This window comes from Pongo abelii, chromosome 3 (assembly GCF_028885655.2).
Source record: "Pongo abelii isolate AG06213 chromosome 3, NHGRI_mPonAbe1-v2.0_pri, whole genome shotgun sequence".
Classification (NCBI taxonomy): Eukaryota; Metazoa; Chordata; class Mammalia; order Primates; family Hominidae; genus Pongo; species Pongo abelii.
In genome coordinates, this window is record NC_071988.2 from 196,870,283 (window position 1) to 196,886,026 (window position 15,744).

General features: G+C 36.5%; 1 long non-coding RNA gene across 1 annotated transcript; it reads left to right on the forward strand.

Annotated features, from left to right (window-relative positions):
• Positions 1-11,577: 11,577 nt before the first annotated feature.
• LOC129059146 (uncharacterized) lies at positions 11,578-12,050 on the forward strand. The gene is made up of 2 exons (XR_008524878.1): positions 11,578-11,815; positions 11,954-12,050. It is a non-coding gene; the product is annotated as an uncharacterized LOC129059146 (long non-coding RNA).
• The last annotated feature ends 3,694 nt before the right edge of the window (positions 12,051-15,744 follow it).

Sequence of the window (15,744 nt, forward strand, 5' to 3'; positions counted from 1 at the left end):
GCAAAGGTATCTTTTAAAAATACATGAACATTATTAGCTACTTTAAAACAAATTACAACTTTAGACTTTGGCTTTTTCGTAATGTAATACTAGGTTCTCACGAAATGATGATATGATAGGACTGTTCAAACTAGGATATTGGCTTCATTCTTTCCTTTTTAAATTAACTTAGGCAGTGTATCTAAAACTAAATGCCGTGGGCCCTTGTTTGGGGGGCTTTCTTAGTTTTCTCCGTCTATTATGGTTTTTTTTTTACTATGCAACATTGTTCAACAGGAACAAGTTTAAAGCATTTAGTATCCAACAAGTGCTAACCAAATAAAAGTGAATAATGGAATTCTAGGCTTTGTCCCATCTCCCTCCCATTCTCTCCTCAAGGATGACAGATACTTAAGTAATAAGAATCAATTTTGTGAGTAACTTTTGAGCTCCATCTGATTACTGTTAATAGTCACAACTTGAAAGCATGAGAATATATTTGAAGGCAAAAACTTTTGCTACAGCAAGTTTGGTGGTCTATGCTAACATTCCTTTCACTATTTCCACCAGCTTTACCATAATCATATGATAGAATGCATGCTAGCACAAGAGCTTGCTGCATATAAAACATGCTTGAGACTAGGCCAAATACATAATCCAAGCATTTCTGTTCTATGGAAGATTTCTTTTCCTTTAAGTTTTAGTTATTTTTGGTGTTTTATAGTCACCATAGAAATTGTAGTATACACAAAATATATACTATAATACTTATTGCCAGTCTCCACCTATTTCTTTAAGGGGAAGAAACTCCTCAAACATAAAAGCCTGCAGTTTCGTGAGTTTTGACAAATGTGTACACATATGAAATCACAATCCCGTCAAGAATAGGTTGTGATTATCTCTGGAAAATGCCCTCATACTCTCTTCTCTGATAATTACCACCCCTTCTCCCAACCTTTAGAGACAGCCAATGTTATGATTTTTTCCCAAACCACAGATTTGCTTATTATAGAACTGTTTATATTAATGGACTTACAGAGTATGTACTCTTTTGTGCCTGGCTTTTGCTACAGATAATGTCTGAGAGATTCTTCTATGTCCTTGAATGTAATGGTAGGTTCTTTTTTCTTTTATTTTTTTTCCCGAGAAATTTTCCATTGAATGAATACACCAAAATTTGTATTCATTTGTATGCCTTGATGGACATTTTGGTTGTCTATAGTTTTCAGCTATTATAAATAAAGTTGCTATGGACATTTTTGTACAAGGTATTGTTCTCTTGGCTAAATTAGTTCTCTTGGCTAAATTAGTAGGGATGCAATTGCTCGACCATATTGTAAGTATATATTTAATCTATAAGAAACTGCCAAACCTTTCCCCAAGTTTGTTGTACCATTTTACATTCCTACCAGCAACATATGAGTTTTCCAGTTGCTCCCCAACCTAACATACTGTCAGGTATTTAATTTTAGCAATTCTCATCCATGTATTGTAGCATTTCATTGTGGCTTTCATTTCTGTTTCCCTGATAATTAATGAGGCTGAATAATTTTAAAAAGTGCCTTTTAGCCATTCATATAGCCTTCTGAAATAATTTTTCAAATCATTTTAAAATCCAAATTTTAAAATTTGCGTGTTCATTTTAATAGAGTCTTTTGATGAGCAGAAGTTTTAAATTTTGACGAAGTCCATTCATTCTTTTCTTTTACGGTTATTGCACTCTATATCATTCTTGAGAAATCTTTATCTAACCTCAGGTCAGGGAGATATTATCCTATGATTTCTTCCAAAAGATTTCTAGTTTTAGACTTTGTGTTTGGTTTTATGATCCACCTTGAATTAATTTCTGTGCATGGTATGAAGAAGGAGTTAAAGTTCATTTTTTTCTCTCCTGGCATATACCCCATTGTTTAAACACTATTTGTTGATAAGAATATCCTTGGATTTCAGGATAGCTAAAGACAATGGTACCTGCTTAGGTTCCTGTCTCCCAACTTTTCCCCCCAAAAATAACACAGAAAAACAAGAAGGTAAGAAAAGCAAAAACAAAATAAACCTATCCCAAAACAATGACCTCAGCATTATGTAAAGACAGAGAATGCTCATATCTCAAAATAAGCTGAGATTTTAAGAATAAAATTATAAATGTCCAGTAAGCAATCTCTTGCTCTCCTATCCTACTGCAAGTCTTTGTGGCAAGAAAAAGCAGGTCATGAAAAACTGTGGGAAGAGAGAAGAGAGAAAATGATGGCCATAAGATTGACCTTACCAACTGCCAAAAGGAAGTCTGTGGGAGAAAAGACCAAAGCATGGTCTGCAGAGAAGGGATGTAACAGCATGTATGATGTGAAGTGACAGTTTTTGAAACCTACAGCCTCTGTAGGAGAAAAAGTCAAAACAGAAAGAAATGACCCTTAGAAATTAGATGGTCAAAAAGAATGTAGCAAAGGGAGAAATTTTTGAGTAGTACATGTATCACAAAAGACAAACAAAATACGAGCAAAAAACAATCCCTTTTCCTCCTCTGCAGAAATAACCCACTAAGGAATCTGGACTTTGTTATACTGAATGAAGGCAGTGCCACCGAAGCAGGAATCTTGTAAAGTTCCTTAGTACTACAAACATATGAAACTGCCCCAATAGTCCCATAGACTGTTCTTTTGGATAAACATAGAAATTAACCTTTCTGATCTTAAAGCTTAAAGCTTACATTTGTTTTCTTTGAGGAAAGGACCTTTTGGCCTCTTAAAAAAAAAGCATCAAAAAACCGAATCTCACCAGATCGCCACATCCTCACAATGAGATGACAGGCCCCTTATTCATTATGATTGCTTCCTAGCCCCTCCCTAGTTCTTGAACGTTGTTATATTTCTTTCTTGCTATATAAACTCCTAGTTTTAGTCAGTCAGGGAGATGGATCTGAGACTGAGCTCCCATTTCCACTAACACCTAATTAAAGCCTTCTTCCTTGGCAATATCTGTCATCTCAGTGATTCGCTTTCTGTGCAGTGAGCAGCAGGACCTAGATCAAACCCTTTGTGTTTGGTAAAAAATGAAATAAATAATACAGAATTATGAAAAATTACAAAATGAACTCTGATATGCCTCAACTAGGGAAAATCCTTCCCTCAAAAACAGAATTCATGAGCCAGAAGAGATGATAATCCCTGAGTGATAATTTGTTGTACAGTTTGTGGACTTAAAGGAATTTACTATTTAGCACATTTTAATTTTTAATTTTTTTTTTTTTTTTTTAGAAATAGTGTCTCACTGTGTCACTCAGGCTGGAGCGCCATGGCACCATCATTGCTCAATGCAGTCTCAAACTCTTGCGCTCAAGCAGTTCTCCCACTTTGACCTCCTGAGTAGCTGGGACCACAGGCATGCACCATCATGACTGGCTAGTTATTTATTTATGTATTTGTTTTGTAGAGATGGGGGTCTCACTATGTTGCCCAGGCTGGTTGAACTCCTGGGCTCAAGCAATACCCCTGCTTCAGCTTCCCAAAGTTCTGGAATAAAGGCATGAGCCACCAAACCTGGCCTATTTAGCATGTCTTAATATTGTCCTTAGTATTCAATCTTTTAAGGACTCTTTGCATATCTTAACCTCTAATATTCCATTCACTATTGTCTCAGGTTAATACAATACCTGTTCCGTTCTATTTTCTAGGACGATAATGAGATTTGACCGTTTTGGACTTCAAAGAAAGGGGAGAAGAATATATGTATGGTGACTTGGTACAAAATGCCAAATACTTTCTAACAGTAATGTCAATTTTCCCCTGAAAATTTGGTCAAAAGATTGAATGAGTGGCCAGAAAAGACTCTGATACAGGAATTAGAATTCCAGGACTATAAAGAGGAAGCCTCACATAGGTTGGGATATCACAATTTTACATAAAATAAACTGGGCAGATTTTCACCTCAGAGAACTTTGAAAATTATGCTAATGCTAAAATTTGAAAGCTATTTATACATTAAGGGGAAGATACAAATCTAGGCTGTAAAGGATTAACTACCGTAGATATATATCGGAATTACAACACTGTTAGTTCCAAAGGGAAACTAAAGAAGTTTTTATATGGTGTGGGAGTACATGAATGTTTACTAAGAATTTGTCAGCATTATATAATACTGACTAAATGATAGCCTCCTTCCTGTATCTGGAGGACACAGATGTTCAAATCACTAAGCAATGTGCTCTTCAAGGTGGATGGGCTACTTAACTCAGACTGTCAGGTTGCCTAAGTAACCATTACATAAGAACACTTATATTCCTGTGCTGATTCAACATATGTTAAACAACTGAGACTAAAAACCTACTAGGATGTGAACACTTGAAGGTTGGGTTGCTCTTATTTACTATTACATCAGTGCCAGGACAGTGTCTGGAAACTAGTAGACACACAAAAAATTAGTTTATGAAACAAAGAAGGCTTATATACAGCTGCTATACTTTTCATCTTGTATTCCAATACTTGGCAAATACTAGCAGTTGAATTAATGTTTATTGAATTGAATCCCTAACTTGCATTCCTTGAAATAGTATGCTAGGAATTATAAAATAAAAATAGACCTGTACCAGCCGGGCGCAGTGGCTCACGCCTGTAATCCCAGCACTTTGGGAGGCCGAGGAGGGCGGATCATGAGGTCAAGAGATCGAGACCATCCCGGCCAACATGGTGGAACCCCGTCTCTATTAAAAATACAAAAATTAGCCGGGCATGGTGGTGCGCACCTGTAGTCCCAGCTACTCGGGAGGCTGAGGCAGGAGAATTGCTTGAATCCAGGAGGCAGAGGTTGCAGTGAGCTGAGATGGCGCCACTGCACTCCAGCCTGTCAATAGAGCGAGACTCCATCTCAAAAAAAAAAAAAAAAAAAAGACATGTACCATAAAATGTTAGAAGTCGCTGATAGAAAACTACATGTTTTTTTGTGGGAATCCAAAGATGTGACTTTAAATATTCATCTGAACTCACTTATTCTACTGGTGATTTTCAGTAACTATTTAATTTAATTTTTTATATTAAAGGCATACTTATTGGTATTCCTGAAACTATTTTGATATTCCCCAGCCCACAATTGTATACCTAGTAAAATTAATATTTTAAAATCTGATCTGCTCATATTATTTTAATGTAAAAAGGATTGTTGATTTTGAGCAATCTTTTCCACTCTTGTGGCTTTATAGGCGAGATAGTGTATAAAGCTTGTTATTTTATAAGCTTATTGTTCTTCAAATATATATCTTTAATTTACACTTCTCTCAAGCTCCAGACTCTTAAGTCCTACAGAAAAATTGACATATTAGCTTTCTTTCTTCAGAAAACATATCATATGTGCCCTGTGTGGAATCGGCTATCCTCCTTTAACTTTCTCTTCAGGGCCTAGTGTCTCAGTGCTCATTCAGAGCTTCAACAGCCAGTTTCCCAAAGCTAGTACTTTTCAGTGTTTCCATCTTACTCTCCACTGGGCCTACAGTAAAATATATGAATAAAAAGTAATGTGGTACTGAGAAAGTGAGACAGCCCAGGGGTTAGTGCAGGCTTTGCCAGTCACTGCCACTGTAGCCTAGTGCATGCCCACAGTCTCACTGCTCCCCTCTTTAATTATGATAAAAGTCAGATGTGCCAGTGGATAATTGCTAGGATTCTGTGAAAGGAAAATAAATCTTGGGGCCCCCAAATCACTAAGCTAAAGGGGAAAGTCAAGCTGGGAACTGCTTAGGGCAAACCTGCCTCCCATTCTATTCAAGTTATCCCTCTGCTCACTGAGATAAATGCATATCTGATTGCCTCCTTTGTAAAGGCTAATCAGAAACTCAAAAGAATGCAGCCGTTTGTCTCTCACCTACCTATGACATGGAAGCCCCTTCTCTGCTTGAGTTGTCCCACCTTTCCAGAGGGAACCAATGTACATCTTACATATGTTGATTGACGTCTATGTCTCCCTAAAATGTATAAAACCAAGCTGTGCCCTGACCACTTTGGACACAAAGTGTCCTCCTGGACACTTTGGACACAGGACCTCCTGAGTCTGTGTTATGGGCATGCATCCTCAACCTTGGCAAAATAAACTTTCTAAATTAACTGAGACCTGTCTCAGATATTTGCAGTTCACATTTTGGTAACCATGAAGGGATTCTGAGTGAAGATGCCCCTCACCTTTGACAAATCTCCTACTGGTGCTTGGTACCAGCTTGAGCTATCTTTATGAGTCAAACCAATAGGACAATTTGCTGAGGCCTGGAAGCCTCTCCCTCCAGAGCATCCCTGATCTTCCAGTATTTGGTCAAGATCTAAAGTTTGTTGCTGTACAACTCTTTTTTTTTTTTTTTTTTTTGGAGATTTACTTGTTTCCAGCACAAGGAAGGCAAGTTTTTCCTGCTTCCGTGACAATGGAAGGCAGGTAACTCCTGTGTAGAGTTTGAACTCACTTCCAAGAGGGAAGACAAATTTGAGACTTTTCCTGCTTCTAGGATGGTAGAGAACAGTCTTAAGTCTGAGACCTATCCCTAGGTGAGTAACTGAATTGGGGTTTGTCTTGGCTAAAGTTAAGATTTTAGCCAAGACAAACCAGCTGATCTTAATTTCACCTTACCATTAACACACTCTGTAATCTTATAAGTTGCGCCATTGTTTGTTTTGCTTAATTTTTATTGTTGTTGTTGTTTGTTTCTGTTTTTGTTGTTATTTCCATGTTTTCTCCATTGGGTTTGATCAACTCTGACTTGATCAAACACAAAGGAAAGTTCCAAATTATGAGGAACAAGGCCTCTGAAGTGGCTAAATTCCCACAAGAAAACAATGACAACAAAAAGGTGGTGTGGTGGAGGGGAGAAAAACATACAGCAAAAGGAAAACAGAAAGGTAGATTTTGATTTTGATTACTTGAGGGGCTTTATTTACATAACAATACCACCTTTTTGCTAGCCAGGCCAAACTGAAAGAGCAATGGGTGTTGCCCCACACTGCGGTTCCATAGCTAAGAGTTCTGCCTTCTATTTTTCCACCATGACAGCCTGGGTTTGGTCCCTAAATCAAGCCCTTTCTGGTTTGATACTTGGCACTTCTGAAACAGCCGCAATTTGTCCTAGCTGAAATATGGTAAATAGATTTAAAAAATTTTTCTGAAGGAGCTCAGTGGTTAAAAGTCAGCTTAATTAAAAACTAACATCCAAAATGTGTGTGTATGTCTGCATGTGTGTGTTTTTGTATTTAAAAGGCCTTCACCTTTTTAATTTTTTTTGTGTTTATTTATTTATTTTTTTCTCTTAGGACCTTGTCTTTTTCATCTCAGTTCTGAAGTATGTTTTCTTCATTTACTTCTGCTGTATCTCCTTTCTCTTGCACCCTCTGCTGCATGAGGGACCTAAAATAGTTTATAATAGCCTGGGGTTCCTTAAGGAAAATGGAGAAAGTGCCAGACTCTCTTTTGGGGAAAAACCACTGTTTTTACTTATGGAACTCCAAGAGTGTTTTCCAAACAGACAAGTTCATCTCAGCTCTTAAATTGCTTGCTTTTGTATTATGTTACCTGATTTTTTGACTAAAATAATTATTGCAATAGAGGTTACTCTTGGGTTTTTAAGGAAGTAAAATGTAGATTCTTGTGTTACCTGATTTTTTGACTAAAATAGTTATTGCAACTTAGGCTACTCTTGGGTTTTTAAGAAAGTGAAGTTTAAACAAATGTCTTTGTTAAAAAAATTTTTTTTTTAAGTGCACTGTAAAAGCATCACGAAGTCTAGCTTCATAGTAATTCTCCCTTTTTAGAGACCTGGGATTCAGTGTGGGCTCTGCCCAGAGCTCAGAGATCCAGTTAGGAGATAGATAGTCCCTATCTAAATAAAATTGTTCTCCTCATGCAATCCTGTGATAGATTTCTACAATTTTATGTTTGATTTGGCATCTATCTTTAATCTCCCCCTAGCATCACCAGACCTTTTTTCTCTGTACCTTGAGATGTAAATTTTGCTAATCTGGTTTTTCATCCAAGAGTTGTTTCCTTCAATATGCAAATTTAGGGCTGTTTACCTGACAACTGCCAGGGTAATGAATCAGTTTATCAAGAGTTTGCAAGTCTAAGATAGGGGAAAAAAAAGGAGGTCGTAGGAATTCATAAGTTGTATTTTTATCATTATGCCTAACACATCTATGTATTTGTGTGTTCTCTACATAATATTTCACTACTAAAATATATAAAAGAGCTCTTATTAATTGGCTTCAAGAAAAGTAAAAGTCCTTAAATCAAATACTTCATCAGAGAAAAAGGAAAGGCTAGTCAAATGCTTTTTCAATTTCATGTGACTTAAGTAAAATCTTTAATAAATAAGATAGCTTAAAATTATTGGTAAAGTAGTATTAGAAATGTCTTAAAAATTATTATCAAGCAATTTCATACTTATCCCTGCCAAATACTATAAGATGTCAAAATTTGGCACAGGAGTTATAAAACTATAAACACAGCCCAAAATGGAATGATATTTCCTGTGTAATTTTTAATAGATAAGACATTGATATTGGTTTAATGAAAATAGCTACATCTTGAATTATTTAATAAAATTAACACAACCTGTAATCTTGTGGCTTTAGGCAGTCCAGACCACAGGCAATAAGGAGGTTTGTTTGGAAGAGGACTGTTACTATCTTTTTTCAAAGCTAAACTATAAACTAAGTTCCTTCCAAAGTTAGTTCAGCCTACGTCCAAGAATGAACAAGGACAGCTTGGAGGTTAGTAGCAAGATGGAGTCAGTGAGGTCATATCTTTTTTAATGTCTCAGTTATAATTTTGCAATGGGGAGTTTCATAACTTTAAATGATGCCTATCACAGTTTTCATAAGTAATCTTGGTAAATGATTAAAATAAAATAATTAGGTAAATGTAATGGGATAAACACTTGTAAACAAACTTGTCACAATTTAGAATCAAAATTTATATTAAATTAAATAATATATATTTCATTATTTGGGTATTTTCCAATAAAAATATATTGTAGGAAAACATTCTGTCTAAAAAACAAATAAAAAAAACCCAAAAAAGTTTATATGATCAAGTTGTCTATAATTAAAGGGATTTATAATGGTCTTTCTAGAGATTAAATTTGAAGATAAAAACACTTATACACAAAAGAATTGATTAGAACAATAAAATTTTCTTAAAGGATTGATTTACTCTTAATGAATTATAAGAGATTTTAATTTGTTTGGAACCCAAAGTTCAACTTGTATTGTTTCTTGATGTTTTCTGTTTTCTCTTCTCTTTTAGAAAGTGCAAAATAGTAATGCTCTTCTTCAACTCATTTTCAGATCATATAAGTTTTTATTCCTTCAAGCTCTATTTGTTGTGGCCTGATGCTAACAACGTTTTCTTTCTTTCTTTTTTTTTTTTTTTTTCTGAGACTGAGTCTTGCTCTGTAGCCCGGGGTAGATGGAGTGCAGTGGTGAGATCTAGATTCACTGAAATCTCCACCTCCCAGATTCAAGCAATTCTACTGCCTCAGCCTCCTGAGTAGCAGGGATTACAGGCATTTTTGCACCACGCCCAGCTAATTTTTGTATTTTCAGTAGAGACAGGGTTTTGTCATATTGGCATGCTTGGTTTCAAACTCTTACCTTAGATGATCCGCCCACCTCTGTCTCCTAAAGTGCTGGGATTACAGGCGTCAGCCACTATGCCTGGCCTAACAATGTTTTGTTAAAGGCCTAAAGGAAATTTTTTCTTTCAACATAATATTCTGTGCACTGCAGAAGGTCTTTTCCTCTGTCTTTTGATAACTGGCCTAATAGATTGTACGTTTAATCAAAGTAATTCCTATGCCATTGTTATTAAGTTTTGGTTTGCCTAAAAAAAAACAGACAAAATTTTTCTTTAAATTAAAGTTGTTATATCCATGTATCTTTCTGTATTTGCCTTTAAGGTTCTTGTGACATTGAGCTACGGGGATTTGACTCCTGGGTCTCAAAAGGACGCCAAGTACTGCCAAATCTCAAACTCTGACAGCAATTAAAGCCTCATCTGCAGGCCCTGTAGAAGATGCCAGTCAAAATAAACTGTGTTCCTGAGACACAGGGGCAGAAATTAAAGCTATTCAACTCCTTAAGGCCAAGGGATTATCATGGAAGAAGTGGGCAGGTGAGAACGTAAAGGCCAATTTTGAGAGAGAAAGTAAATTCATTTTCTCTATAAATTAACTGTTAACATACTGATGCAAGACCAGCATGTAGGCCCCTGTGTCAGAGTAACAAGGTTTTCTTGAAGCATTAATTAACTCCTTAATAAAAGTTATAAAGGCTATAAAAGGGAAGTTGTATTTTATGGGTCAAGAGGACAATTTTATAGATTGTTTATAAAATATTGGAAAACAAATATAATTGAATTCATGCTGTTTTTATTGGGGCTTATTGGCTGAAAAATTAAGTCTCCTCTCTCAAAGAATGAATGTTTTTGCCATTTTTTGAAATCCTTCAATTACCATTTTGGTTAAATGAATGACTTATTTTACATTGACTCGTGATCCTATTTTGTGATATCAAGTGTTTTAAACCTTTGATATTTGACAAACTTTCCAAAATCAAATTATAAATTATATATTTTTCTGACCTAATTAACCCTTTAAGATATTAGGTTCCCTAAAGTCCAAAAAATGACATATTTGTCTTATTTGGTATAAAAATTATACAGGAAGCATTGTAAAATGTGAAATGCTGTTTGGTTTTCTTTGGGCTATATTTGTATAAATATGTTATTGGTATATGTTCCAAAATTATGAGAAACTCCTTTAATTCTGATATGACTTAGTGTACATTACCAGTAATAATTATAATTGTTATATTAAATTATTGTACACCACAGAGGAAACAAATGTCCTTGTCAATTGTGTCTTTGACTATGTTTTCTCTGAAACATTTTGTCATCCATAGATGTATTAGTCAAGGTTCTCTAGAGGGACAGAACTAATGGAATATATATATGTATGTATGTTAATACTTAACTAACTTATAGTAAGTGTTAATTCACACCATCGCAAGTTCCCACAATAGGCCATCTGCATGCAGGCTAAGGAGCAAGGAGACATTCCTAGGATCAATACTTTGTATCCTTCAGTTCAATCAAGTGGACATTCAGTATTAACCATCACAATGGACAATTTCTCTTTTTTTTTTTTTTTTTTTGAGATGGAATTTTGCTCTTGTTGCCCAGGCTGGAGTGCAATGGCATGATCTTGGCTCACTGCAACCTCCCCTTCCTGTGTTCAAGTGATTCTTTTGCCTCAGCCTCCCGAGTAGCTGGGATTATAGGCACTTGCCATCATGCTTGGCTAATTTTTGTATTTATTGTAGAGATGGAGTTTCACCATGTTGGCCAGGTTGGTCTCGAACTCCTGACCTCAGGTGATCTACCCACCTAGGCCTCCCAAAGGGCTGGGATTGCAGGTGTGAGCCACTACACCCGGCCTTTGGTCTTCATTAGAAGCTGGTTTTATAATCAGCTATAAAGCCTTAACAGGTTCTCTTGAATCCAGGTTTCTGATAACTATGGAGATTGTGACATCAGAATAGAGGAAAAACTTTCAGGGCTCACAGAGAGCTGAAATGTTTATGAATATCATGCAGAACAGGAATTACCTGCATGAACTGAACTAACAGAAGACTGAACTAATCTTTTTGATGTTTTTCTTAAAATGTTCTTGATCCTTTGTTTTGTTTTTCAGAGCCCAGGAAATTTTTTTGAGCTATTGACAGCTTTTAACAAGTTACTATACTCCTATGAACAAAATTTGGAACATATTTGTTTCTCTCTACCTGATTTCTCCAGAATTTGGAAACTACTTGTGAGTATTCTTTATTTATGGCAATATAGTTATTTGCATAAGTGCAAGAAGAATCTGTTTTCAATTGTAACAGGACACAATTATAGAAACTGGTTATTTTATCAAGGCTTTGACTGGAATGGTGTGCTTTCCTTTAAGGAATCAAACTGGACTTATAGAGCAAATAAAAGCCCCTTGAGAAAACTGGCCTCATACCTTGTCTACACAGTTCCTGTACAGGGTTCCTGACCTATGGTAAGTAAAGAATGCTTTCTGACAGGCCCAGGAGCCCCAAGTTATCTTGGGACCTCAGGGCCTGGGATGTGAGGGGCTGTAGTGAAAACCTCTGACATGCCCTGGAGACATTTTCCCCATTGTCTTGGGGATTAACATTGGGTTCCTCATTACTTTAGCGAATTTCTGCAGCTGGCTTGAATTTCTCCTCAGAAAATGGGATTTTCTTTTCTATCGCATTTTCAGGCTGCACATTTTCTGAAGTTTTATGCTCTGCTTCCCTTTTAAAACTGAAAGCCTTTAACAGCATCCAAGTCATCTCTTGAATGCTTTGCTGCTTAGAAATTTCTTCCACCAGGTACCCTAAATCATCTCTCTCAAGTTCAAAGTTCCACAAATCTCTAGGGCAGGGGTAAAATGCTGCCAGTACCTTTGCTAAAACATAACAAGAGTCACTTTTGCTCCAGTTCCCAACATTTCCTCATTTCCATCTGAGACCACCTCAGCCTGGTCTTTATTGTCCATATCATTATCAGCATTTTGGGTGAAGCCATTCAACATGTCTCTAGGAAATTCCAAACTTTCCCACATTTTCCTGTCTTCTTACGAGCCCCCCAGACTGTTCCAACTCCTGCCTATTACCCCGTTTCAAAGTCAATTCCACATTTTTCGGTATCTTTTCAGCAGTGCCCCACTCTACTGGTACCAGTCCATTACTGTACATTACCAGTCTATTACCAGTCCATTTTCACACTGCTGATAAAGACATACCCAAGACTGGGCATTTTACAAAAGAAAGAGGTTTAATGGACTCACAGTTCCACATGGCTGGTGAGGCCTTACTATCATGACAGAAGGTGAAAGGCACATCTCACATAGTGGCAGACAGCAGAAGAGAATGAGAGCCAAGAGAAAGGAGTTTCCCCTTATAAAACCATCAGATCTTGTGAGACTTATTCAATACCATGAGAACAGTATGGGGGAAACTGCCCCCATGATTCAAATATCTCCCACTTGGTCCCTTCCACAACACAAGGGAATTATGGGAGCTACAATTCAAGATGAGATCTGGGGGGAGACACAGCCAACCCATATCACCATTCATGAGGGATCCACTCAAACACCTCCCACCAAACCCCACCTCCCACACTGAGGATCACATTACATCATGAGACTTGGAGTGGAAAAAAACATCTAAACCACATTATCAGGTTTAACAAAGAGCAGCAATTCTGGAAAAGTAACTAAATTATGTGGGGAGGCTAATGGAAGATAAGAATAATTTTAAAAAATCTGTTTGTACAGAATTCTCTTGGCTATGATTCCCTGTCAAATATTTTTTTCTCCTGGTACAGAAAGGGCAATTTTTACATGGCAGTTTTTATCTCCTGTTTTTAGGAAGAAAAGAGAAGATTAGAATGTCCTTTTGCTTCTGTTGTTTATCAAGTGCCTTTATATGAAAATAATCCTTATATCGAAGAGGTATATTGGGGGTAGGGGAAGCATATTCTTCCACCCTTCATTTGTTTATAAATGTCCTTGGCTTACTGAAATCTTAACAGTTCGACCATATCTGTCCTTGTTATATTATTGGGCTCTTAAAGCATTTAGAACATCCTTCTTTTGACAAAGCTTTTTATTTAAGTCTATAATCTTATTGTAGTCTCGAAAATCTCCTGTATCTGAAGCCCAAATATTCATTCTATTTACATTCACATTCTTTGCTAGGAATCCTACACCACCTTAAGGCAAAGGAATGACTTCCATGGAATACAGATGAAGTTGGTAAAAGGAAATACAAAGGAGAAAAAGTACATTTGTACTGTTCTATAACTATTACAATACACTGGTAATGCTATGATGATGGAAGGAACAAATAAATGTCTCAGGATCTTGATCTTTTGATAATAGAGAGGGAAGTTAACAGGGAAATACAGGTAGAATTTTAGCAGGGTAAACTTCAAAACCGGTAGAGGCTTGCATGTTGCTACCACAAAAAAGAACAAGAAAGTCAACCACAAAAATTAAACACTAAATTGAGCAAAGAAAGAAAGAAAATGCAATATTACTACTGAAGTATTAGAGAGCACTCACTACTTCCCTATTTTACCCGCATGTACAACCTATGACGTTACTCATTTATTTCTCTATATGTCGTCTGAGAAGTGACTTATGGAGAGAGAATAGATAAAATAGTATTCCTTAATTAAATATGGTAGGATGCAAGGTATACATGAATAATTTGGGATAATATTTCTTGTGTATGTGTGTGTGTGTGTGCGTGTGTGTATGTGTGTGTGTTTTTGATAGAGTCTCGCACTGTCGCCCAGGCTGGAGTGCAGTGGCATGATCTCGGCTCACTGCAACCTCTGCCTCCCAGGTTCAAGCGATTCTCCTGCCTCAGCCTCCCAAGTAGCTGGGATTACAGGTGCCTGCCACCATGCCCAGCTAATTTTTTTTGTATTTTTAGTAGAGATGGGGTTTCACTATGTTGGCCAGGCTGGCCTCAAACTCCTGACCTTGTGATCTGGCTGCCTCTTCGTGTGTGTGTGTATGTGTGTTTCTTTTTTGTTTTTGAGACGTATTTTCACTCTTCTCACCTTTTAATATAAAGAAAATGCATCTAGAACATTTAGATGAGTTCTTGACCATATTAAACAAATCGTATAGAATTAACACAAACCATGTTATCTAAATCTTGGGCTTTTGAGCCTAAAAGCCTGTGCCTAAATTTATAATCAAAGGTCAAAAAGGTCAGATCTATAAAGAGAAGGTACAATGATGAATGCTAGGTGATTGCTTTGAAAACTTTCTTGCAAATGTAGCTCACTTGGGGATTTTTGTTAATATATCTAATTCTGTAAGCCTGGGTGAGGCCTTGGATTCTGTATGACTCAGGAGCCCTTGGGACGCTCTAGTGCTCTTAGTGGTAGAGCACCCTTTGAGCAGGATACTAAAGAAGAGCTATTTGACTTGAATGGCCTGGCTGGGTTTCAGAATTTTCTGGGGTGTTCTTGGACTTCTATTTTTCTAACTCACTATGTAGCATCGTGAAAGGTTTTCTGAATATTCCTATTGGAATCACGTTCAACTTCTAGGTAAATTTGAGAGGAAATAGAAATATTTACAACAGTGAACCTTCCTACTTATTAATTATGCCTTTCTCAAGATATATTCACTTTGTTTTATGTCTATCTGTTAGATTCCGTCATTTTCTGTATAGCAGTTTTTTTTACATCTTTTTGCATGTTTTGTTCCTAGAAACTCTATGTTTATTGCTGGTATCACAAATAGAATCTTTTATATTATTATATTCTCTAATAGGTTATTGATGTTGTGCAAAAGCATCATTGACTATATTGATCTCTCTGCAGAGCTCCTGGTAAACTCTAACACATTTTTGAATTTGTTTATGTAGACAAATGTTTACATATAACAGTTATGTCTCTTCTTTTCTTACCCTGCCATCCTTAATTTCTTTTACTTTTTTCTTTTATTGGCAAGGAAATTTCAGTACAATGTTGATTTTTTAACAGTGGTAGTGACCATTGTTTGTGGCCTTCTCTTAATGGATTATGCAGTTGTTTCTAGAACACATAATATTATTTCCCACCCTGAGAAATTTTCTGATGCCCATTTTTCTGCCAGGAATGTTATTTTGTCCATAGTCCTCATATAACTGTTTCCTTCACATTATTCATACCAAAGCGTACACG